Here is a 25,798-nt window from a genome sequence, read left to right on the forward strand (position 1 = left end):
GTGCACTCCTGTGACCCATAGGAGAAGCCCAGTCAAAAAAGCTCAGGCTGGACTTCTCCTTTAAAAGAGAAGTATGCCTTCTGAAAAAATAAAGATTTTTACCCACCTAAATGGATGCAGCATTGATCCGATGCTGCATCTGTTCCCCACCGGCTTTACACTGAGAACTGAGCAATCAAACACCAATGATTGCTCAGTTCTCTTCTCTGCTCTGAGCTGGGTTGTGTAGGGGGTGGGAACAACTGACTTAGTCTTTTAGATGCTCGCTGAGAAGCTGAGCCAGGTGCTGGTCCACCCTTCTGGGTGGTTCCCGACTTTAAGGTGACGTCAGCCAACAGCTGGCTTTAGTCCAGCTAAAAACGGGTCACAGGAGTGCAAAATGAAATGCTCTCCTGTGTTTTCCCAGGAGGAGTATAGCCAAAATAGCTTTGGCTGCACTTCAGGTATGGTATATTTTTACATAGTTACATTTATCCCGCTAGGACCAATGTAACTACTGTATGTACTGTATATACCAGGGATATGCAATTAGTGGACCTCCAGCTGTTGCAAAAATACATGTCCCATCATGCCTCTGCCTCTGGCTGTCATGCTTGTGGCTGTCAGAGTCTTGCTATGCCTCATGGGACTAGTAATTCTGCAACAGCTGGAGGTCCGCTAATTGCATATCCTTGGTATATACCAGTGATGGCGAACCTCGGCACCCCAGATGTTTTGGAACTACATTTCCCATGATGCTCATGCACTCGGTGGTGTACTAGAGCACCATGGGAAATGTAGTTCCAAAACATCTGGGGTGCCAAGGTTCACCATCACTGGTATATACCATAACGGGTCGATGCCCCTGGACACCGCTATTTCAGGGATCTCCACTGGCTTCCAGGGCCCATGCTAAATGGCTGGCCTGCTGCATTCTGAGCAGCACCAGCATTCTGCACAGGTCAGCCACTCAGCACATGCACCATTGAGAGAATGCCTTGCATTTTAACTGAAATCAGTGCTCTCTGAATGGCTTCTGTGTTAAGCAGGTAACCTACTGTGTTCAGTAAGGAGCAGGGCGGTTGCTTAGCACAGGACTTAGAAGCCGGAAGCAATTACTATAGTAGCAGTGCCAGTACACTGATTTACAGGTTCCATGGGTATCTCACAAGTATGGCACATACATAATTACATTGGTCCAAGCTAGATTTGTGCACCTGTGAAAAACTTGCCATACCTAAACTTCAGCTTTAAACTATAATCATCTCTCTTCATTCATCAACTTTGAAATCTAATAAGAAAAAAAATCTATCATGATATGCACAGTGTTCCTTAACTTCAGTATATTCCTCTTTATAGCATCATTTGTTTAACAATTACTAGTGTATGCCATTGTATCTAAAGTATTCACATACATAGCCGGCATCCAAAATATATAAATATATGTCTCTAGGATATATCCTTACCTGTGCCACTAAGGCTCTGTTCATATCTATGCAGGTGCGATGATGCGCAATAAGTTTTAAGTGATTTTCCGTTACTTTGTGTTCAATATTTAAGGCAGCTCATTCATTTAAATGGGCTGCACTATGCTTAAAAATCACACAAAAGAAGTGCATGACCCTACATTATAAATCGTACTGCACCTAAACAGATCGTACTTTGTTACCATGTGTTTTGGCGCTCATGAAAGTGTATTGAGGTGCTGTTAAGTAATGGCACTGGCGTGCTCCTGCAAAAGCAATCCGTGTTTTTTTTTGTGCATTGCAAGAACGCACATGATGCCTTTCCACAATGAACAACTTTAACAGATACATTATTTTTGTGTATGTAAATATAGGCAGAATATATTATGCAATTCACCTAGAATTAATTTTTTTAGACAACCTAACAAGTACTTTATTTTTTGAATGACATATTTCAATATTTTCAATGTTCTACTAGTTTCCAAGCAGTGGCATATTTTAATATATTGCATGAAATGACACTCAAGATAAACAGTATCATTGACAAGTGTAAATACTGTACAGTATATATTCATGAAGTTAAAGCAGAGTTCCACCCAGTTTTTGAAGTTTGTCCATCCGCATTGCTTATCACAGTGTCATTATGATTGTAATGTTTTTGTTTTCCCCAAAGCATGTTACCTTTTTTGGCCTCTAAACAGATCCACTTCCGCTGTACCTCGTCGCAGCAAGGTACGTCATATCCGGGCACCCGTTGATTACTGGGATATAAGTGTCATCAATCCCAGGAGTCAATAGGCAACCTCTACTTCTAGTGTTGCGGTATTTCAATGAGTGTTCTGCGCTTTGTACGTGGAGTCGCCAGCAGCACCATATCCCGGAGCTACGATGGGCTTTAGATGCACACACTGAAGATGGGAGCGTGCTTGTTGGAGAGAATACTGTGAGTAAATTGCATAATTATATACCAAAAAAGACCACATTTACTGCATATGCCAGAATGTATTATGTACCATTGTGGGGGTGTTTTTTTAGGGAAAGAAAAAAGACTGGATCTCTGCTTTAAGGTTTAACCCCTTTATAACTGGGGGTAAAACATACCTTAACGCCCAGACCTAATTTAGCAACTTTGACATGTGTTAGTAAACATTAACACTGATGCTAACTGATGCTAACTGACACTGATACTAATTTAAAAAAGGCATTTTTTTAAAAATCCTACCTAAAATATACTGACCCTGACCTGGCAGCGCATATTTGGCTGGGGAATTTTTTTTACAATGAACTTGCTTGTGTAAAACACTTACAGTGTAAAATTAGGCAGCATTTGCACAGGCTTAATCATGGATAATAAGCCTAACTTGTGCATGCCTAACTTCTATTTTTTTTTTTTTTTTAAGAAGTTTTTATTTAAATTTTTCAGGTATACAATAGCGTTAACATTATATCAACAACAGTTATATAACGATGACTACGAGTAGAATACATTCTGTTACAGATAACAAATAACATTTTCGTAGAACATGTAGTTTCTAATTTTAGCCCTGAGTCTCGGGCCTTGCCGAACAGCAACATCAAGTGTCTTGAGCTACTGAGCATGTTGAACCAAGAGAGATGGTAGAATCAGTTATGGACCCCTTGAGAGGGGACAGGTGTCACATTAAATATTTCTGAGTTTGTGACACAGATAGGTAAGCAAGGCAGTCAAAAGAATACGATATCCAGTCACCCCTATTGGGATCATGCTGTGACTGGATAAGATATATACGTATAGGTTTAAACTGCAGGAGTATTTAATCACATGTATAAATTGTAGATAAGTTGTTACAACTACAAGATGGTAATTGAAATAAACTGAAGATAAGTAACATAACATGGGTCGACATGCGGCTGGATCTACCATCCTAATGAAGGTTAAATACTTGTAGTGGGGCCTGTGTGGCCGCCCTATGATGGGGGAGGATAGGGAAATAGGAGAGTGAGCAGTGTGGAAGAAACATATGAATCAGGAGTGCTGCATACAGGTATGTTCCAATATGTGAGGAGTGGTGAAGCATCGCCCATCAGAATTCGTTGTACAATAATTCATGTATTTCCTAACAAGGGGATCTGCGACTCAATGTATTTGAATGTCAAAGGTAGGGAGAGTGAGAGAAGGGGTCCAAGTGAGGAAGGAGAAGGGGTAGGGACATGGATTTGTCTCAATAGTGACTTAAGAAATTTATTGTGGGTAGGTGGTGGCTAGCTCGCATCAATTAAGCAAATCTCGATATTCATGTGTGGTAGTGAAGTGTTTCCAGCAGGACCACGTGTGCACAAATTTGGAAGGTGTGTCTCTTGCCTGATGGATTAATTCTTCCATATCGGCTGTTTTGTGAATGCGTTCGAACCAGTCTTGTATTGTTGGCGGGGTAGATAAGCGCCATTTGCTGGGGATACACATGTTCGCTGCCATGATCATGTGCATAGTTAGTGAATGAAGGTATGTTCGTTTTGGTTTTGGGGGGTACTGCAGAAGGAATTATGCTGGTGTATATTCAAGGTGGTATGTGGTGATGCATTGAAACTAATCGTGGACTTTCTTCCAGAAAGGTTGGATCTTATGGCATGACCACCATATGTGGCACAAAGAGCCTTGTTCAGATCCACATCGCCAGCATAAGGATATTGATGGATAAATATGGTGAAGTTTAAGGGGCGTTCTATACCATCTGGATATGAGCTTGTAAGCATTTTCCTGTGCGTAAACATTCAGGGACCCTTTGTGGGCGATTGTATATATTGACTCCCATTCCTTGTTCATAAGGTTAATAGATCATTAGACCATTTCTTCGTGGTCCAATCATTCCATTGCATTGGAGTTGGGAACAATAATGCATAATTGAAGGAAATTAGGTGTCTATGGGGTTCCGATTTTTGACATATGTCCTCGAACGGGGTGAGAGCTCTGGACCAATTAGATTGTTGATCTTGCGTATTGAGGAAGTGTTTGATTTGGATGTAGCTCCAGTGTGGAAGTATGTGTGGTCGAGGTGATTCGAAAGATTGGAATGGGAGATTAGGTGGCCATCTTTAAAGAAATGATGGGCCCGGACGTGTTTGTGTGGCCACTGAATGTTTGATAAGGGGGCATGCATTCCTGGTACAAAAGCCGGATTTAGCGTGATTGGAGTCATCGGGCCCGGGACAGACGAGAGCTTATATTTGGAGCAGGCCTTCTGGAATGTAGAAAGTGTAATGTGGATTAAGGGATGTGTTTTGTATATGCTAGGGGTGTGGTTGGTCGGTATCCAAGGTCACTGTGCTAGAGGGATGTGAGATAATGAGTTTTCCAATTGGACCCAATCTTTGGTGGAGGCATGTAGGTTCCAATCTACGATTCTCGCGAGGTGTGCTGCTTGATGATATTTTTCGATATCTGGGATGCCAAGTCCTCCTCTGAGTTTGGGAGATGTAAGTTTGAGGTAATTCAGTCTGGGGCGAATCGGTCCCCAAATGAATCTGGTGCATAGTGTACGATACGTGGAGAAGAACGTGGATGGGAGTTTGATGGGGATCGTTTGGAGAAGGTATAATACCCTAGGGAGGACGTTCATCTTGAGTATGGCCGATCTCCCGAACCACGAGAAAAGTCCAGAGGACCATTTATTAAAGTCATTGGTAAGGTTACGTAGCAAGGGTTGATAGTTTGTCAGAGAAGTTGCTAACTTCTATTTTATCTATTGAGAAATAGGGGGTGCGGTGAATGTGAGTGATATAATGTGAGGTGGTTTAAGCGCACTCTATTTTTGCACTTAGTTTTTTATCTTTCAAATGATGCTGTGCGGCGAACAAAAGAACAGATGGTCAGTAACAAGTGAATGCTATGCTTTGAACATCCAAAACTTAAAGTCCCTATCAACAGAAGATAAAAATAAAATGTAAAAATGAATAAAAAAAACAAAATAACACCTCTGAAATGAAAAGAGTATATAACATGTTCAGCAACAGACCACTCTCCCCCCATCCCCCTCCTCCTTGACCTTTGACCCTTACCTTGACCCTAACGCTGACAGTGACCTAGATCTTTTTTCTTTTTTTTTTATTATTATTATTATTTATATTTATACTTGAATGCTTACATCTTTCTGTCCTGCAAGGATAGAAAGATCCAATGGGGTTGATTTACTAAAACCAGAGAGCGCAGAATCTGGTGCAGCTGTGCATGGTAGCCAATCAGCTTCTAGCTTGCGCTTTTTCAATTAAGCTTTGACAAAAAAAATAAACAAACTGAGAGCTGATTGCATACCATGCACAGCTGCACCAGACTTTGTACTGTCTAGATTTAGTAAGACCCCTTTCACTCTGAGGCGCTTTACAGGCGATTTATGGGTCGTTTTAACACTTTTTTGATAGCCAGGATTAAAGCCGCCCCGCTAGTGGCCGAATAGCGCCGCTATAATGATGGTAAAGCGGTGCTAAAAATACCGCCGGCACCCGCAGTGCCCCAGTGTGAAAGGGCTCTAAGTCAACCCCAATGTATCTTTCTCTCCATTCATAAGAGAAAGAAAACCAATGGGCAGGCTGCACAGTGCTTGATCACTGTGATAGTCAATCAGATTCTATCACAGCAAACAGGGGACTGGGAAGTGGGAGTCCCAGGTCCTGATTGTTAGTACGGGACCCGGGGCTCTTGATGAGATCCCAATCTCAATCTCATACCCTAACTAGGTATTAGTGCAGTTATATTCCCTGTGTCATTTGTTTGCTCTACCTGTTTGCCTTACCTGTAATGATGGGCTCACATGTTGTGGCTGCAGTTTAGTTTCATGGCTGAACAAATCCCCTATGTCCATATATGCATTATTCTAGCTTATCCCTATTCACCAGGCACAGGCAACGTCTTGTTCATGCCTCACCTTTTCCTCTGTGTTGTATCAATGTGGCAGTGCTAATGTGATGAAAACACCTATTTTCTTATCGTACATCACGGGACACAGAGCCCTAGATGTTACTATGTGGGTTATAGGCCACCTTCAGGTGATGGACACTGGCACGCCCAAGACAAAAAGTGCACTCCCTATATAACCCTTCCCACTACTGGGAGTAGCTCCGTATTTTCGCCAGTGTCTAAGGTGTTGGTCACGAGTAAAGATGTACTGTGCTGAGCTCCACTGGAGCAATCCTTGCTGGGGCTAGCCTTGCTGACCAGATCCATTCAAAGTGTCTCTTCTGGCTAAATTGACTGGTACCCAGGCCTCGTATCCGAAGAAACAAGGTTTTTGCCTGTGAGTGCTTCTTTTTAGAGAGCTGGACACTGGGATCCAGTACTTTTTGGTAGTAAGGCCATAAAGTTATACTGGCAGGGTGCTGTTGCAGGTCCAGGATTGTGGGTTTCCTCTAGGATCCCCTGCTCCTGAAGGTTTAACGGAGCCCACCGTGAAGGGTGAATATTGGGTCTGTTGGTTTACCACAGAAAACCCTGTGGCAGGAAAGGTTAGTGGAGTTTTCTAACATTTAAAAAAAAAAAATTCTTATGAATGTCTCCTTTAATTTAAAATGTTGTCATGCCTATGTGTCACCACTGAGGGCTGTATTGAGCACTCACCACCTCATGCTGGAAACAGCATAGTGTCAGAGAGCTGAAATGCTTCCTTTTCCTCCAGCCAAAAAAAGACAGGAAGCGTGATCAGCTCGCCGCTCGGGGGCTTGTAAACCCCCCTGTGCCATGCTTTTCTCGGTAGGTCTGAGAGGACCTGTAGTCCGCCGCTTGCATGGGAAAATCCTTATTTTAAAATAGTGGGTGGAGCCGTAGGCAACTTGGGTTGCGGGGCTTAGCACCATTGGCGTTCTCCAACACCAGGACACGAGGAGGCAAGTTTTTAAAAGCACATTGTGTGCTACTGCAGGCTGTGGAGGGACACAAGAGCAAAGAGGTGGCATTAACAGGTTTGGTGACAGAGGCATTTCCTTTGACACATTTTTTACTGCTACATCAAGCTGGGCATTAATAGCAGCAATTGTGCTGGACTATAGACCTAGCAGTGTATGCATTTCTTCTGGTAGTGCCTCTGCTTTTTGCATCAATTTATGAGCGGAAGGGGGACAAGGAACACCTCAAAGGGTTCTAGAGGATCGATTGTTTTACGGCAACCTAAATCCATGTCTAAAAAAATTACATCCTCCTCTGAGAGTGATGCGGCCGGTCAGAGTGAGCCATCAGGGGGGACTGGTGTTGCAGCTCTAGACACTTCAGCCCCTATATATATCATTCAGGAGTTTTTTTCTTCTACCATTTTAAGTTTGGAATAGAAGATTTATCCTTTGTTCGCTTCCCACGGTGGGCCCAAGCATAGCAGATCGACGTCCATTGCTCAGGACCCTCATACTGAGGAACAAGGGGCAGGAGATCATGAAGTTCTTTCAAAGGATCAGGAAGAGGCTGATGATTCCTCTTCTGAAGATCCTAATATGGAGGTAGCAGCCTCACAAGAGAGACTGTTGGTACACTCCCTTACTAAGTTGGTTCGCTCAACTTTTTTACTGCCTGTAGCGCAGTGTATGGATGAACCCACCCCTCTGGTTTTGGATCACTAAAGCCTCCCCAATCTGTGGATGCCTTTCCTATCAATTCATGGGTAACAAATCTGATGTATTCTGAGTGGGAGCTCCCAGATAAACATTTTTTTCCTCCAAAAAAGTTTTCTATACTTTATCCTATGGAGGAGGAATTCTATAAGAAATGGGGGATTCCAGCAATTGATGCTGCTATAGCCTCGGTAAATAAAAACCTGACTTGTCCTATAGACAATGTGCAAATGTTGAAGGATCCAACATAAAAAGTTGGAATTTCTTTTTAAAAACAACATTGCTCTTGCAGGTTCAGTTGTGCAGCCGGCTCTTGTGGCGACTGGAGTATCTCAGTCCATAAAGGATCAGTTTGTGGAGGTACTCAAGATTATTCCTGATCAGCAGGCCCAGCAGATGGCTGGCATATCAGTGGCACTGTTTTTCACAGTGGCTGCTATGAAAGATTCTATTATTCAAGCTTCACAGCTTATGCTAGGGCTGGTACATATGTTCAGAGTCCTATAGTTGAAGAATTGGTAAGCCAATGTGCCATCACTGCCATGTAAAAAGCTCATGGCCAGTTTCCCATTTCATGGTGAACGGTTGTTTGGAGACGATCTGGATAAGTATATCCAAAGAATTTCTAATGGGAAAAGTTCTCTTTTACCAGTAAAGAAGAAGCTTAAATCTTTTTCCTTTAAACGTGCATCTTCTCCAGTGCCAGGAACATCTGACTCCAGACAGTCTCAACGGCCTCCGTCGGGTTCAAGAGGTAGACCTCAGGGGCAGTCCCATGGCCAAAAGAGGACTTGGGGCAGGAAACCCGTGAAGCAAAATACTAAAGCCTCCTTATGAAGGGGTGCCCCCACTCACTTGGGTGGGGGGAAGGCTTCTACACTTTTCAAATATCTGGCAGGAACATTGTCAGGACAGATGGGTGACTTCCTCCATTTCTCTAGGTTACAAACTAGAATTCCAAGAATTCCCATCTCCCCGTTTTTTAAAATCAAACTTTCCAACAGATACAGGGAAAAGGAAGTCTCTCTTTCTGGTTCTGGATCATCTCTTGTCTCAGAAGTGATATCAGAGGTTCCCACAGAAGAGCAGGGATCAGGGTTTTATTCAAACCTCTTGACGGTACCAAAAACAAACGGGGAGGTAAGACCCATTTTAGATCTCAAGGATCTAAACCAGCACTTGAATATCCAGTCCTTTCGCATGGAGTCAATCTGATCGTTTGTCCCCATTCTACAAGGAGGAGAATTTTTGGCATTGATCGATATCAAGGATGCCTATCTCCACGTGACAATTTTTCCCGCTCATCAGAAATTTCTACGCTTCGAGGTAGAAAATTGTCATTTTCAGTTTGTGCCTCTGCCTTTTGGTCTAGCCACCGCACCGAGAGTTCACGAAGATCCTGGCTCCTTCTTTAGCCATGTTAAGGGCTCAGGATATAACAAATCTAGCCTACCTAGACAATCTGCTTTTAGTAGATCAGTCAGTCACCTGTCTAAACCAAAGTTTAATCTCAGCCGTAAACTACCTAGAATTCCTAGGCTGGATTCTCAACCTAGAAAAATCCTCCTTAAAACCATCAAGGAGACTTGGGGCTGATCATAGATACTGTTCAACAGAAGGTATTCTTACCCCAGGGAAGGATCAGCTCCATAAAGGAACTGATTTGGCTTGTCAAAACAAAGAGAAATCCTTCCATTCGGTTGTGCATGAAATTGTTAGGAAAGATGGTGGCCTCCTTCGAAGCCGTTCCTTATGCACAGTTTCATTCGAGACTGCTTCAAAACAGTATTCTGTTGACCTGGAACAGGAAGATCCAGGCTTTGGACTCTCCAATGCGCTTATCCCCCAAGGTGCGTCAGAGCTTCAATTGGTGGTTGATACCCAGCAACCTTTAACAGGGTAAATCCTTTCTACCAGTTTCCTGGAAAGTGGTAACAATGGATGCCAGCCTTCTAGGCTGGGGAGCAGTCCTGGAAGAGGCTTCTGTCCAGGGGAAGTAGTCCAAGTCAGAAAGGACCTTACCCATCAATATTCTAGAAATTTGGGTGGTTCGTCTGGCCCTAGAGGCCTGGATGCTCAGGTTACAAAATTGTCCTATCAGGATTAAATCTGACAATGCCACGGCTGTGGACTTCATCAATCACCAAGGGGGCATGAGAAGTCGTGCAGCCCAAAAATAGGTGAATCATGTTCTATCTCGGGCAGAAAGCAACATTCCTTGCCTATTGGCGATTTTCATTCCAGGGATAGAAAATTGGCAGGCGGACTACTTGAGTCACCAACAATTATTTCCAGGAGAATAGTCCCTTCACCCCGACATCTTTCTGTCGATATGTCAAAGATGGGGTGTTCCGGACTTGGATCTGTTCCGTCCAGATTCAACAACAAGGTCCACAACTTTGTGTCAAGGACAAGGGATCCGCTGGCAAGTGGAACAGATGCCTTGGTCTTTCCATGGGATCAGTTTTCACTGATATATTCATTTCCTCCAGTTCTGCTGCTTCTGTGCCTTCTTCGCAGGATCAAGCAGGAAGGGAAGGAGGTAATTCTGGTGGCCCCAGTGTGGCCCAGAAGATCTTGGTTTGCCAAGATCATAAACATGGCGGTAGGGGACCCTGGGACCCTGGTGCTGTGGCCAGACCTTCTCACACAAGGTCCATCCTACCTTACAAATGCTAAATTTAATGGTTTGGCTATTGAAACCCACATACTAAAGGACCGTGGGTTATCTCCTTCAGTATTGTCTCCTTTGGTTAATGCTAGGAGGCTGGCCTCCAGAGTCATATACTATAGAGTCTGGAAGGCATATGTCTCCTGGTGTGAATCCAGGGGTTGGCACCCCAGAAAGTATGTCATAGGTAGGATCCTTGAATTCCTTCAGATGGGACTGGAAATGAAGCTGGCCTTGAGTACTGTCAAGGGCCAGGTCTCGGCCTTATCAGTATTGTTTTAACGGCCTCTTGCTTCTCACTCTCTGGTTTGTATTCAGGGGTAACGCGGAATTATCCTCCTGTCAGGACACCCCTGTACCCTTGGGATTTGAATTTAGTCTGATCAGCTTGACAGAAAGCTGATAAAGCCGATATAGCCTTTTGAGCCTATATGGGATATTCCCTTGGTACTTTTGATGAGAAAGATCATCATTTTGGTTGCCATATCCTCTGTCAGAAGGGTGTCGGAATTAGCGGCTCTTTCTTGTAAAGAGCCATATTTGATTATTCATAAGGATAAGGTGGTATTGCGGCCTCATCTTAAATTCCTACCAAAGGTAATGACAGGTTTTCATTTAAACCAGGATATTGTTCTGCCTGTAGAGCCATGTAGTGAGAACGGTCAAGGTCTATTTAAAGGAGACTGCTCAGATTCGCAAAACAGATATTTTCTTTGTATTGCCAGAAGGTCCTAAAAGAGGACAGGCAGCATCAAAATCTATTATTTCCAAATGGATTTGTCAAGTGATTGTTTAAGCTTGTGGTCTAAAGAGGAAAATTCCTCCTTTTCATGTTAAAGCGCACTCCACCAGGTCTGTTAGTGCTTCTTAGGCAGTGCATCACCAGGCCTCCATGGCTCAGATCTGCAAGGCCGCAACTTGGTCTTCAGTCCATACATTTACTAGATTCTATCAAATCGATGTAAAAGGTCATGAGGATATTGCCTTTGGGCGCAGTGTACTGCAGGCTGCAGTATGAGTCCTCAAGTCTCTTAATGCCCTACTTTTTTGTTGTGTCTCCCTCCCTACAGTTGCCATTGCTATGGAACATCCCACATAGTAACTACTATGGCTCTGTGTCCCGTGATGTACAATAAGAAAATAGTATTTTTTATAACAGCTTACCTGTAAAATCCTTTTCTTTGAAGTACATCACGGGACACAGCAGTCCCTCCCTTCTTTGGTATGCACGTGTATTGCTTGGCTACAAAACTGAGGTACTCCCAGTAGTGGGAGGGGTTTTATAGGGAGTGCACTTTTTGTCTTAGGGAGTGCCTGTGTCCATCACCTGAAGGTGGTCTATAACCCACATAGTAACTACTATGGCTTTGTGTCCCATGATGTACTTCAAAGAAAAGGATTTAACAGGTAAGCTGTTATAAAAATCCTATTTTTTTCTATTCTCTGGCTGCCTGTATCTGTGTCCTAACTAATTACTTTACCATCCATTTGAAAGAAATGTTAGTTCTCAGACCATACCTCCCAACCTTCTAAAAGATAAAGGACACATTTTAGCACACCATATTTAAGCAATGGACATACCCCTACCACATTGGCAGTTGTCTTTTTTACCTTTGTGTTTTCCAGAGGCCTCTTTCACACAGGCAGCCATGGGGGGGGGGGGGGGGGGGTGATAAAAACACTTGGCATGCAGAGTTTGATGGGGGGCACTGCCCATAAAACTTCTTTACTGAAGTCAGCAGGGCCATGCTGCAACTGCGAGCCAAACATTTGGCTAGCAGTTGTGACTGGGTTTTTCTCTACAAAAACAGCCAAAAAAACTAGTTTTCAGGTGGTGGCAAGGTTATCTCCTGAATGCCTGGAAGCCGTTATTGTACCACCCTCTGTAAAGTGAGCCACCAGAGATGGTCGGTAGAAAATTACACTCACGTGAAAAAGACCTTTTGCAAGCTTTTCAAATAAATAATGCAGTAATATAGAGGTTGGATAAAAGGTTTAGTGTAGCATAACACTTTTGGCAGTAAAATATATAAATTATATTGAGATGTACTGTACACATAGGGCAGGGCTGTCTTTAAGGCAGGGCAAAATGGGCAGCTGCTCTGGGCCCTGTCTTTGTTGTGGGGCCCAAAGCAGCTGCCTCATACTTGCCAACTATCCCAGTTTATATTCCCTTGTCCCTTGAAGTTTTAGTCATGTGCTGTGTACCAATATCTCAGTGTGGAGTGCTGCTACACTAATGCTGCCCAGCTCTGCCCTATTGTTGTGGTCAGGTGACTCACTTGCAGACCATGTGTTTACATGTAAATAACCAGCATGCATATGTAAATAGCGGCAGCATTTCTAAGTAAATAGCTGCGGCCGGCAGCGTTGATATGTAAATAAAGCCAGCATTCATATGTATATCATGCTCCCCTGCAGTGAGGAGATGATGTGCTGTAACCTCTAGCAACCAATCAGTGAGCAGTTTTACTGTACAGTAATCTCTAGCAACCTATTAACAAGCATAACTCATATGCTGTAACTCAGGGGTGTCCAAACTTTTTTCAAAGAGGGCCAGATTTGATGAAGTGAACATGCGTGAGGGCCGACCATTTTGCCTGACATTCTTTGAACCATTAAAATTCGGTATAAGTGTGTTCGTTTGAACACTAATACACTGCCCAACAAGAATTATCTTGCCTTTGTGGCTGTGTGTGGTGAAGAGATGAACTCAGGTGTATTATTTGGATATACCGTATTTATTGGCATATAGCACGCACCTTCACTTTAAGAGGGAAGTTTCAGGAAAAAAACTTAACATTTTAAATAAAGAACTGTGAAGCAAAGTAAGGATGAGTGCCCATCTGCAGACCCACAATTGCCAGGAATGCAGCGTCCACCATTTCTAGGAATGCAGCGCCCACCATTGCTAGGAACACAGCACTCACCATTGCTAGGAATGCAGCGCCCACCATTGCCAGGAATGCAGCGCCCATCATTGCCAGGTATGCAGCCCCACCATTGCCAGGAATGCAGCCCTACCATTGCCAGGAATGCACTCACCATTGCCAGGAATGCAGCCCCACCATTGCCAGGAATCCACTCACCATTGCCAGAAATGCAGCCCGACCATTGCCAAGAATGCACTCGCCATTGCCAGGAATGCACTCACCATTGCCAGGAATGCACTCGCCATTGCCAAGAATGCACTCGCCATTGCCAGGAATGCACTCACCATTGCCAGGAATGCAGCCCCATCATTGCCAGGAATTCACTCACCATTGCCAGGAATGCAGCCACCATTGCCAGAAATGAACTCACCATTGCCAGGAATGCAGCCCCACCATTGCCAGGAATGCACCCACCATTGCCAGGAATGCACTCACCATTGCCACGAATGCACCCACCGTTGCCAGGAATGCACCTACCTTTGCCAAGAATACACCCACCATTGCCAGGAATGCACCCCCCATTGCCAGGAATACACCCACCATTGCCAGGAATGCACCCACCATTGCTAGGAATTCACTCACCAGTGCCAGGAATGCAGCTACCATTTCTAAGAATTAGCTCACCATTGCCAGGAATGCAGCCCCACAATTTCCAGGAATGCAATCACCATTACCATCAGTGCAGCCTTGGAGGGGACATGGAGGGGGCAGGACGAGCGCCAAAGATATCCTACAGGATAATCTCCTGTTTACACAGCGGCCTCTTTAAGAGAAAGTCCTGCCTCCTTTGATGGACAGAACAGATGTCCAATGGCTTCCTATTACAGAGGCTGCCATGTAAACAGGAAATACTCCTCCTGTGTGCACGGCACTTGTCCCGCCTCCTCCCTCCGAGGCAGCCAGCCTATATATCTTTTGTGGCCCCGGCGCTGGGAGATCGTCGGTGGCCATAAAAGATATACATGTTTAAATAACCAGACGGGCCATTTAAAACCGGACCGCGGGCCGGACTTTGGACATGCCTGCTGTAACCTCTAGCAACCAATCAGTGAGCCGTAATGTGTGCTGTAACCTCTAGCAACTAATCAGTGAGCCGTAATGTGTGCTGTAACCTCTAGCAACCAGTCAGTAAGTAGTAATGATATGCTGTAACCGATCGCAATTGCTTCCTAATCTGATACAGTAACTGATTTTAAGTTAGCTGCTATTTATTGTATGTCTCAGAGCAGGTGGAGAGTGAAATTGCATGGGGGGGGGGGGGGGGCAAGACATTTTTTGCCCAGGGTCCAATCAATATTAAAGACGGCCCTGACATTGGGCCAAAATGAGGGACAACTGAGGCTGCACCAGAGAGAGAGGGATTTGGTCTAAAAAAAGAAACAGTTCCTCCAATTAAAGGACAGTTGGGAGTTATGCTGAGGCTACAGATAGAGGTCATACATTAACCTATACAGTGCCCTGCAGCATGCCTCTTGTTTGAACGAAAACAAAAATTGCTGACACAGAAATGTGAAGATTTACTGTACTATAGGCTGTGTGTACAGAGCAACAAATTACACCATGAAACTACAAGATCAATGCAGGTGAAAGACATAAGGTGCAGGTAGGAAGGTTTATAATGCTTTTAAAGATTACAGCGAATGGTTGCTATATAAACTCTCTCTCTTCTTCAGGCTGAAGTACGTACTGAAGAAGACAATAGTCTGTGGAGACTGCTGGCATTCATACATGGCATAGAGGCTAAGCATTTGCAGACTTATTTATTCTGCTGCCCACTTCTACCTTTAACGGCGTTGACAAGTGTAACACTGACCCCCAAAGGAGCTGCTGGTTTTATTGGGCTTACCGTTACCTTCTTGTTTGCTTCTCCGTCTAGGGATTCCCGTGGTAGATGGCCCAAAGAATGTGGAAACTGACACCGAATCTTCTTTTGAGTTACTTATTTGGAACAGAAACAGAGTCTTTCAATAAAGGGTAGAGGGTTAGGAGTAAGTTCAGGTACTTTAGACTGCAAAAATAAATGAAGTCCTTGTAGAAAATACAGAGAATAAAGACCGTTTCACAACTGGATTTTACAACCCCCGGATAGACCTCCTCTCACTAGGCCTACCAGGTAGGGTGTTTGACAAAGTCCCTGCCACAGACTTGTGATGTACAATTGAGCATAGGGTGTTTGACAAAGTCTCTGCCACAGACTTGTGATGTGCACTTGAGCGTTACTGAGGGGACGTGGATAAATTTAAAGAGCTTTCATACGGTACCAGGTTCTCTCAGCCGATCCGGCGATACCGTATGAGTGTGGATCCAGGTTGCATCCTTCAACTAAGCCTCCAGGCTCCTTCAGAGAACACTCCCACTCTGCTGGGGTTCTTCAGTTGCTGGGCCTCTCCCTTCAGATGAGACGGCACCGGACCACCTTTGGATCAATAGGCCCCCGAAATCCATTCGGGCCTGTCCCTGCAGTTGTGTTGCCTCGGGCCAGCCGGCCCCGAGACTCGGAATGCATGGTTCCGCACCCCAGGCCAGGAGGGCCATGGGGCTGGGTCAGGAGGAACACCAGAACCGAACAGACAGAAAATCAAAGATGGAACCCCGAACCACGTGATGTCGGTACCTTAAATACCACCTCCCAGAATGCACAGCAGGAGAACACTCCCACTCTGCTGGTTCGGAGAGAACAGTGGCATTCAATACACCCAGCTAAACTGTGTTTCTACTCTTGCCGGCGGTGACAGCGACATCTGCGGTCAAGGAAAACCCAGTGCAACCCAGCTGGACTGGTACTGAAACCAGAAATTTAGAGAAATAGCCCTGAAACCCAACTGTGGTTTCAGGCAAATTAACTTTTAGAAAAAAACATAGCGCCTGCTCGTCAGGAGCCAGCGCTATACAAGCATAACCTTCTTTTATTGCTGTGATATAAGGCAGCAGTCTCTATTCTCTAGTCTCTACTCAACCTATTTAGGACCAGGGAGCGGTTTCGTGGAAGAAAATTGTTTCCAAGGATCGGGGGGGGGGGGGGGGGGTTGTGGGGGTTGGGGGTTGCTTAGATAGACAGATCATCCGCAGGATTGGACGGATGATCTGTCTATCAAAGTACCCGGACAAGGGGGAGGGGCTGTGTGTGACAGCACGCGGCCGGGAACACACAGCTATTGAAATGAAAGCTGTGATGTTCCCGGCGCTGTGATCAAACAGGCGGCGGAGGCGGCTCTCTTCCCTGCACAGGCTGGCTGCAAAATGGCACACAGGCTGCAATGGGGCACACTGACTGCAATGGGGCACACTGGCTGCAATGGGGGACACTGGCCTGCAATGGGGGATGCCTCCTGTACCACGTCCTCTGTCTCTGACCATCTCCTATACCGTGTCCCCAGTCTGACCATCTCCTGTACCGTGTCCCCTGTCTCTGACCATCTCCTGTACCATGTCCCCAGTCTCTGACCACCTCCTGTACCATGTTGCCAGTCTCTGACCACCTCCTGTACCATGTCGCCAGTCTCTGACCACCTCCTGTACCATGTCGCCAGTCTCTGACCACCTCCTGTACCATGTCCCCAGTCTCTGACCACCTCCTGTACCATGTCCCCAGTCTCTGACCACCTCCTGTACCATGTTCCCAGTCTCTGACCACCTTCTGTACCATGTCCCCAGTCTCTGACCACCTCCTGTACCATGTCCCCAGTCTCTGACCACCTCCTGTTCCATGTCCCCAGTCTCTGACCACCTCCTGTACCATGTCCCCAGTCTCTGACCATCTCCTGTACCATGTCCCCAGTTTCTGACCATCTCCTGTACCATGTCCCCAGTCTCTAACCATCTCCTGTACCATGTCCCCAGTCTCTGACCACCTCCTGTACCATGTCCCCAGTCTCTGACCACCTCCTGTATAAAAATATTTTTTTAAAACAGTCATTTTCGGTATCGGTCCTGTTTCGGTATCGGTTTCGGTTTTCGGCCTAGTGTATTTTTCATTTTCGGTATCGGTTTCGGCACCAAAAAACCCATTCGGTGCATCCCTAATACAGCTATACAGAAATAAAGTGTAACCAATACATTAATCACTGAAAATGAAGTACTAGGGGGAATTTAAGTAAAATAATTTTCTTTAGCTGCTATTGATGGGAGTTTTTCACATCCACCCTTAGGAAAGGGTTATTAGATAATTTGGCAATCCTTGATATCACAGAGATCAGCTCATTCTGCATCCTTGCAGTGTAATTGCAGGGCACCATAATGATGCCTTCCATGATGCCCTGCACTGACGCGGAAGAATGAGAACCCAGAAGACTGAGAACATATTCAGAACAGAAAAGAAATACTGCTGGAAAAATTTATGAACTGAAGGTGAGTATTAAGAAAGCTACGGAATACATGTATGAGGCACAATTGACTTGTATAAAAGTCTCTTTAGGCAATCACTGTACTATTGGTATTGTAGGCAGTAAGATGTTGTGCCTAAAATCTGGTGGAAAATATAACGTGTTCCCAAAGGTGAACTTATCCTTTAAGACCAGTGTTCTTTGTTCTAAAAGGGAAGACTGACAAGAAAGAAGACTGTCAATGTATGATTTCTCACTGGGTCAGAATATGTGGTTCTTTTAAGCAGTGTTACTTGCTTCAGAGCTAAGGTTAAAATGCGTGGAGAAGGGGGTGTGGCTTGGTGCTCTGAGCGGATGGCAGCAGACTATAAGAGCTCCGCTATACCCCCAGCTCCGACAGCACGATTATCACCGTAGCCGACTGTGAACATGAGCAGGCTCACCCGCCACAACTCAGGCAGCCGTTCGCGTCGTTCCGCACTGATATCTGGAGCCAGAAGCATCCCGGACATCTTTAAGACACAACCCCGCCGCCTCAAGGCCCTATCCAAGATGGCGCAGCCTCGTGGGGAGGACGAGTTCAGTGAAGACTCGCAATCCGCGTATGAGGAGGAGGTAAGGGATGCGCCGGCTGAACACCCCCTCACCCTGACGGATATGATGAAAATAGCGGCGGACATTAAGGGCACATTTTCATCCGCCATCACAGAACTGAAGGCAGATATTCTCTCTATATCAGAGAAGCTGGAGGGGGTGGAGAAAGCAGGCTCTAAGCGGGACAAGGCCATTTCACGTTTGGAAAGGATCACAGACTCCCACACAGCCCATCTCATTGAGATGAACAGGCAATTGGAGGATTTAGACAATAGGGGGAGAAGGAATAATATTAGGGTGCGAGGCATCCCGGAGTCCGTTGAACCTGGAAATATTCCCTCTGCCTTACAATATGTGTTTAATGAACTGTTGGAATGCCAAACTGACACCCAAATTGACTTTGTACGGGCTCACAGAGCCCTGAGAGCGAGACCGGCAGATACAGCTCCCCCACGAGATGTGATATGTTGCCTCCCTGACTTTAAATTAAAAGAGGAAATTATGGCCAAAGCCAGGCGTAATGCTCACATCACGTTCAATGACACAGAAATCTCAATCTTCCAGGACCTCTCCCCCATAACCTTAAGCAATAGGCGTGCGCTGCGCCCTCTGCTGGAAGCTCTACGCAGACAAAATATTCCTTACAAATGGAAGTTCCCTTTTGCTTTGAATGTGACATTCATGGGAAGGCAGCTTTACCTGCGCACACCCGATGACCTGCAGGGCTTCTGTCAGGATGTCCAAATTCCGCTGATTGACCTTCCTGATTGGTATAGGGAATTTCATTATGTCCCTGCATCTCAGCCCTCCCGGGTGTCCCCTCACTCCACTCCAACTAAACCCCCGCACAAAAAGGGGAAGTTTCAGAAACAACCAACTCCGGGCACAAGCGCTACATCCAAACGCTCTACCACCCCCAGGGCACTACAGCTGAACCCGGATCAAGAATGATGCCAGGACGGAGATTTACTATAAATGGAGCACTCAAAATCTGGTGCATTTGTGCATGGTAGCTAATCAACTTTTAATTTCAACTTGCTTAATAGGGATGAGCCGAACACCCCCCGGTTCGGTTCGCACCAGAACTTTCGAACGGACCCCGCGTTCGAAACGAACGTTAGAACCCCATTGAAGTCTATGGGACTCGAACGTTCGAAATGGAAAGTGCTAATTTTAACGGCTAATATGCAAGATACTATCCTAAAAAGGGTTTGGGGACCTGACTCCTGCCTCAGGGGACATGGGTCAATGCAAAAAAAGGTTTTAAAAACGTCCGTTTTGGCGGGAGCACTGATTTTAATGACGATTAAAGTGAAAAAAAAAAGTGAAATATTCCTTTAAATATGGTGCCTGGGGGGTGTCTGTAGTATGCCTGTGAAGTGCCACGTGTTTCCCGTGTTTAGAACAGTCCCTGCACAAAATGACATTAAACGGAAATAACACCATTTAAAACTGCTTGCGGTTTTAATGTTATATCTGGTTCCTGCAATATGGTTGAAAATCATTGAGAAAAATGGCATGGGTAGCCCTCCCTGCCCATTACCAGCCTATTTGGGTCTTGTACGCATATTAAGGGGAACCCCGTACCCATATTAAAAAAAGGAAATGCGTGTGGCCCCCAGGCCCTATATACTCAGAACAGCAGTATACAGGCGGTGCAAACAAGACAGGGACTGTGTAGGTTTGTTGTGTTAAGTTGAATCTGTTTGTAATTTTCAACTGGTACATTTTTAAAGTGTAGCTCCAGTCAAAAAAATTCTTTTTAAGCTTTTTGGAAAACATAGGGAAGGGTTATCACCCCTGTATAATTTGTTTTGTCGTCCATCTTTTTTCATCTCACTTGCTGCTGTCTGATGTTTGTAAGTTGGATGTTTGAAAGTAGGGGCCTGCCCTATATGCTCTGCAGAAATGGCGGAACAAGGTGTTGGTTTTGCCACAACATTGTAAGCCCTCAAAGTGACTCTTGGTGGGCGCTGGAGCGCCCTGCTGTGAACGATTATATCAAGAATTGTAAATACATGCCATTGTTGAACAGTGGTAGAAAAATTGACCTTTGGTGGTTGTGGTGCTGGTGCCACAACACTATAAGTCCTCACCGTTACTCTGGGTGGGCACAGGAAGGGGCCCTCCTGTGAAATATTATATCAAGAATTGTAATTACATGTCCCTGTTAAACAGGGGCAGAAAAATTGGGCCTTAGGCACTGGTGCCATCACACTGCAACCTCTGCCATATACTCTAGTTTTATTGCAGGAATTAGCCCTGCTGCAAAGCATTGCATCAAAAATTGTACTTAAACGCCCCTGTTAATCAGGGGCAGAAAAATTGGGCCTTAGGCACTGGTGCTGGTGCCACCACACTCCAACCTCTGCCATATACTCTAGTTTTATTGCAGGAATTAGCCCTGCTGCAAAGCATTGCATCAAAAATTGTACTTAAACGCCCCTGTTAAACAGGGGCAGAAAAATTGGGCCTTAGGCACTGGTGCTGGTGCCACCACACTCCAACCTCTGCCATATACTCTAGTTTTATTGCAGGAATTAGCCCTGCTGCAAAGCATTGCATCAAAAATTGTAATTAAACGCCCCTGTTAAACAGGGGCAGAAAAATTGGGCTGTTGGCATCACCCAGAACCAAAAATGTTCTTCCAACATATCAGCGGAGGAGGAAGAGGATAGACAATCAACATAACAGGACAGTCACTCAGCATCAGCATAGGCAGTCTTGAAGGGATGTGGTATTTCAAAAAAAATTATTCGGTTACATCAGCTTCAGGTGCTTGGTAGCTGTGGGTGATCCAAGACTGATTCATCTTGATGAAGGTCAGTCGATCAACTGATTCGGTGGACAGGCGCACCCTGTGATCGGTAACAAAGCCACCAGCAGCACTGAAGGTGCGTTCCGAAAGAACGCTGGATGCAGCACAGGCCAGTAGCTCAATTGCATACTGTGCAAGCTCTGGCCAGTGATCCATCCTCAAGACCCAGTAAGCCAGAGGATTTTCAGTGGGAAAGGTGTCCAAGTCTGACCTTGCCCCTAGGTATTCCTGCACCATGTAAATTAGATGCTGGCGATGGGTGCTGGAACCAATCATACCTTGGGGCTGCGGACTAAAAAATTGTCTGAAAGCATCAGTCAGACGGCCACCTTCTCCACCGCTCCTTCTGACTGATGCCTCAGCAACACGTTGTCCAGGACCAGGAGTTTGTGACCTCCCAGTCTCTGGGAACGCGTTGCACAGAGCTTTCTGCAAGGCCTCCCGGAGATGTCTCATCCTCTGCTCCCTCTGCGATGGCAAGATAAGGTCGGCAACCTTACCCTTGTACCGTGGATCAAGGAGAGTGGCCAGCCAGTAATGGTCCCTCTCCTTGATCCGAAGAATACGAGGATCCTTCTGCAGGCTTTGCAGGATCAGGGAGGCCATGCAGCGTAGGTTAGCTGAGGCATTCGGTCCGGAGTCCTCTGGGTCACTAAGGACAACATGATCCGCAGCTACCTCCTCCCAGCCACGTACAAGTCCACGCGTTTCTTGGGACTGTAAATCATCCCTATAAGACTGCTGCTGCTGATGCTGAGTGCCAGCCTCCACCTCCATGCTGACACAATCATCCTCCTCCTCCTCTTCCTCCTCCTCACCCTCTTCCTGTGTGATGGGTGGCACAGCAGGAACACTGTCTGGATAAAGGGGGCCTTGAGAGGCAAGGAAGTCCTCCTCTTCCTGCCTCTGTTCTTCCTCAAGTGCCCTGTCCATTATTCCACGCAGCGTATGCTCCAAGAGGTGGACAAGAGGTACAGTGTCACTGATGCATGCACTGTCACTGCTCACCATCCTTGTGGCCTCCTCAAACGGTGACAGGACAGTGCATGCATCCCTGATCATGCCCCACTGGCGTGGTGAGAAAAAACTAAGCTCCCCTGACCCTGTCCTGGTGCCGTAGTCGCACAGGTACTCATTGATGGCCCTCTGCTGCGTGTGCAGCCGCTGCAGCATGGCCAATGTTGAGTTCCATCTGGTGGGCATGTCACATATAAGGCGGTTCTTGGGCAGGTTCAACTCCTTTTGGAGCTCAGCCAGCCGAACACAGGCATTAAATGATCGGCGGAAATGCACACAGACTTTTCTGGCCTGCTTCAGGACATCATGTAAGCCGGGGTACCTGCCCAAGAACCGCTGCACCACCAGGTTAAGGACGTGAGCTACACAGGGCACATGGGTCAGTTGTCCCTGTCGGAGGGCGGAGAGGAGGTTGGTGCCATTGTCGCAAACCACCATTCCTGGCTTAAGCTGGCGTGGCGTCAACCACCTCTTGGCCTGCCCCTGCAGAGCTGACAAAACATCCGCCCCAGTGTGGCTCCTGTCCCCCAAACAAACCAGCGCAAGCACGGCATGGCATCGTTTTGCCTGCGTACTTGCGTAGCCCCTGGAACGCCTACGGAGCACCGCTGGTTCTGAGGACAGAGCACTGGAAGAGGCCATGGAGGAAGAAGAAGAGGAGGGGGTGGAGGAGAGAGGTGTGTCACAACCAATAGTAGCATTTTGGAGGCGTGGTGGCGGAACAACCTCCAACACTACTGCACCTTGTCCTGCATCCTTCCCAGCAGCCAGAAGAGTGACCCAATGGGCCGTGAAAGACAGGTAACGTCCCTGTCCATGCCTGCTGGACCATGAGTCAGCGGTAATATGCACCTTACCGCTGACCGCCCTGTCCAGCGAGGCAAGGACATTGCCTTCCACATGGCGGTAGAGAGCCAGAATCGCCGGAATCGCCGGAATCGCCTTCCGAGTGGCGTTTGGGGACCTGCCACTGAGGAACCGCACATTGTACAAACTCACGGAAGGGGGCCGAGTCTACCAACTGAAAAGGCAGCAGTTGAAGTGCTAGCAATTTAGCCAAGCTAGCATTCAACCGCTGGGCATGTGGATGGCTGGGAGTAAATTTCTTCCGCCGGTCCAGCAGCTGGGGCAGGGACATTTGCCTGCTATAATCGGATGTGGATGTACCGCTAGCAGAGTTCCCGGAAGCACTTGGCTGTGACACACCTAATTCTACACCTTCATTCCTCTCAGAGCAGGTTTCAGAGAGGACTGAAGGTCTAGTGGGGTTGGAGATGCCAGCTGATGAGGAGCAAGGAGAGGTCCGCTTTGTTCTTTGGTGTGGGTCTTTGAGGTACGCTTGCCAACGAGCTGCATGGCAGGTCAACATATGTCTGGTCAAGCATGTGGTGCCCAAGCGGCTGATGTTTTGGCCACGTGAGATACGCTTGAGACATATGTTGCAAATAGCAGCGGTGCGATCTGATGCACTCGTCTCAAAAAAGGCCCACACCAAAGAACTTTTAGAATAACGCGCAGAGGAAGCGCTCTGCGCAGGCTCAGTCGGTGATTCAGTCGGTGTGCTGCCCCTAAGCTGGCCCCCGGAGGGCATCCTGCCGCGTTGGACATGTGCCTCCTCCTCCTCCTCCTCCTCCCTCCTTCCAGGCACCCACGTGGAGTCAGTGCCCTCATCATCCCCTCCCTCTTCATCGCTGTAGCAAACCTGGCAGTATGCTGCAGCTTGTGGAACATGACTGCCAGATTGCTGTGCTTCTTGAGCATCCTCTCTCTCTGCGCTCACGCTACTGCCTTCCTCTAGCTGAGTGTCATCATCAGAGCCCACCAAACACTGGGCATCCTCCTGGAGCATGTACCCAACACTGTGCTCAAAGAGTTCAGGAGACTCCTCAGGAGGACGTGGTTGGTCTAGGGAAGGAGTCACTGATGATGACATTGAGAGGAGGGAAGACGATGCGTTGGCAGCTGCTTTGCTACTACCCTGAGACTGGGTGAGAGAGGATGAGGAGGATGAAGAGGGCTTGGTCATCCACTCTACCAAGTCGTTGGCATGTTGCGGTTCAACATGTCCAGCTGCAGAAAAGAAGGACAAGCATGTCCCATGGCCACGTGCTGATGACAATGCACCGCGTCCACGACCAGCACTGTTGTCTCTAGACACAGAGCCTGCTTGCCCTCTTTTATCGGCTCGCGCCTGTCTGCCTCTCCTTGCTGGCCTTCCAGACATGGTAATGGCCTGAAGGGAGTTGGGTAAAACAGTAGTTGGGTAGTTTATATTGTGCTGGAGGCACACAACACCCACTAACTCCTGCAGATGCCTTTTTTATAGAACAGCAGAGTTAAAGGGGTATATACAGATGTATACTGTGCTGTGCTGGAAGCACACACAACTTCCAATAACTCCTGCAGATGACAATTGGGCCCAAATAGAGAACAGCTATGTAGGTGGATTATAGCGGTATGTACTGGGTACAGAGCACGCAGACAGCACGCACTATCTCCTGGCACTACTGACTGCAAGCTCTATTATTAAAGATGGACCACTAGCTATATAGGTGAGGTGAATATCACGGTGTATACTGCGGTCAGGGCACGCAGACAATAACCAGAAAACAGCAGAGTTAAAGGGGTATATACAGATGTATACTGTGCTGTGCTGTGCTGGAAGCACACACAACTTCCAATAACTCCTGCAGTTGGCAATTGGGCTCAAATAGAGAACAGCTATGTAGGTGGATATAGTGGTATGTACTGGGTACAGAGCACGCAGACAGCATGCACTATCTCCTGGCACTACTGACTGCAAGCTCTATTATTAAAGATGGACCACTAGCTATATAGGTGAGGTGAATATCACGGTGTATACTGCGGTCAGGGCATGCAGACAATAACCAGAAAACAGCAGAGTTAAAGGGGTATATACAGATGTATACTGTACTGTGCTGTGCTGGAAGCACACACAACTTCCAATAACTCCTGCAGATGGCAATTGGGCTCAAATAGAGAACAGCTATGTAGGTGGATATAGTGGTATGTACTGGGTACAGAGCACGCAGACAGCACGCACTATCTCCTAACACTACTGACTGCAAGCTCTATTATTAAAGCTAGATCACTAGCTATATAGGTGAGGTGAATATAGTGGTGTATACTGCGGTCAGGGCACAGACAGTAACCACTACACAAGAGCAAGATAGGAAATCAGCCAAAAACGATTGGTGTGTAACTGTGTTGAAGGTACACAGAACACCCACTGCTTCAGATGCTAACACACTACACGAGGCCGCCTCAAAGGCGGCCTTATATAGTGTGGGGCGTGCACTACATAGCCTGAGCTATGATTGGCCACAGGCAGGATGCCTGTGGCCAACCATGGCTCTCCTCGCTGCTGCCGCTGCGATTGGCCAAGCATGCGGGGTCACAGTGCATGCTTG

The sequence above is a fragment of the Lithobates pipiens genome, unplaced genomic scaffold (genome assembly GCF_037356315.1).
Source record: "Lithobates pipiens isolate NorthernLeopardFrog02 unplaced genomic scaffold, aLitPip1_a1.2 Scaffold_13, whole genome shotgun sequence".
Classification (NCBI taxonomy): domain Eukaryota; kingdom Metazoa; phylum Chordata; class Amphibia; order Anura; family Ranidae; genus Lithobates; species Lithobates pipiens.